Below are 1,935 nucleotides of genomic sequence, written 5' to 3'. Positions count from 1 at the left end.
AATGTCTAGCTCTCACTTGTTCGCAAACAACGCTGTCTCTTCATTTTTTTTTCATTTCAGACGAGGGAGACCTGATCTAAAAAAAGAGAAAAGACATTCCCCTGCATTTCTTTGCATTATTTTTAGAATACCGATCTCATCCAAATACCATTATCCACCATTATCAAACACACATTTTGCTCAATCAAATCAGCCTTCACCGCTTTTGCGCAAGAAATGTGTTTACAAATCAGCGATGCCTGACCTTTAGGAACAGATTAGAAAAAAGAGATGCTCCCGATTATTTCATTAAAGTTAATGGACGGTGGGAAAACTGCAATGGCTGGAGCATCGCACACCTCCATGCACGAAACATACAGATTTAGACGAGGAATTTGCCAGCTGCAGTCAAGGTCGATTTCCTGAGGAAAAATCAGTTTTAGGTGAATGCAATAAAAAAACTGTAAACATCGGTTTTCGTGGCTCTCGAAGATGCAGGTCGCCACGTTTGAATGAAGTTGCTTAAAAAGTTAAATTCAAGGCTGAATTCGAAGTCGATGAGAATTTTTACCCCCACGCATCCTGATTATAATGGCTGTTAATAGACAACCGTATTCAAGCATTATAAAAAGAGGATTTTTCAATTAACAAAATGCAGTTGATGTTATTTGCGACACTTACCTTACGCGGAAACGCGACATATTGTCTAATTACCTCAAAGAATTAAAAGTGAAGCCCTAAACTGCGTCCTATAAGTATTATTATTATCATTGTAATAATAATAATAATTATTATTATTATTATTATTTGAGATAGTGAGAGAGAGATAGTTTTGGGCCATTACTTAGGTCACCCTGATCTATGATGTAGTTGATTTTATGTTTCAGTCTATTCAATTAATTTCTTATTTCATTTATCCATAACCAATTAATCAATTAATTTCTCGTATTTTTCTAGTAACAATAGTATCGCTCATATTATTTTTGTTAGTTTCATCGATGAATAACTACACATATGTTAGAGACGAACTTCGGAAAGGTCAATTACAATGAAGAAAAATTATGATTAACGATTCGCTACCTATCAAATGAACGTTTAACCGTTATTTTCCATTAAAACAAGACAAAATTTTCCAAAAATACAAAAGATAATAGGAGAAGGTAATTGATCCAAAAATGCACAGGATATTAGGTTATGTGATGGTCGGAAATGAAAGCCTCATTAAACCATGTGTCCTAAACGAAGACACAATACAGATACATCTATAGAAATGAGGTTGATTTAGAAAACTGAATCAAAACAAATGAATTTCATCCAGTGAGATTGGTGAGCCGAGGGCAATGCACTTCACCAATGAAATTTAGACTGAGAGATTGTATTATTTACTTTATTTATTATTTATTTATTTATCTTGGTTTTATTTTATTTTATTTTATTTGATTTGATTTTATCATTAATATTTTGATTTTGGTTTTTATGGTGTTTATGTCAAGGCTGGTACAGTGTAAGTGGGAGTCCTTTAATAAAACATTGCGCTTGAGTCGCGTGGCACATTAAACCCTCTCCCGAATCAGCCAATTTCAAGTGTAGTTGATTCTCAAATAATATTTTGTAGTTTCGACTAACAATTGCAAGGTCAAAGGGGATAAACTCACAAGAAGATGGTATGTTGAGTTCGTTGATAATTCTGCTGTTTTGACTCCGGTTTGGTCAGCCGAATTGGAGCATAAGTGAGCTCAGCATCTGCGCTATATTGTACAGACGGGACAAAGAAAGCTAAGACCTGTGGCCGTTTGGGTCTTATATTATTTTAATTGTCCTGTGTGTGAAAGAGGCAACATGCCAGGGTCATCTATAAATCCAACAATATCCACTGACCAGTAACTGGACAGAGCGACAGCGAATGGAGCAGAAACGCCCGGGGAGGAGGGGGGTGAACGGGGCATTTCTAATGCT

The sequence above is a fragment of the Lingula anatina genome, chromosome 9 (genome assembly GCF_051362555.1).
Source record: "Lingula anatina isolate TDL-2025a chromosome 9, LinAna3.0, whole genome shotgun sequence".
NCBI classification, from domain to species: Eukaryota; Metazoa; Brachiopoda; class Lingulata; order Lingulida; family Lingulidae; genus Lingula; species Lingula anatina.
This window is presented reverse-complemented; position numbering follows the sequence as displayed.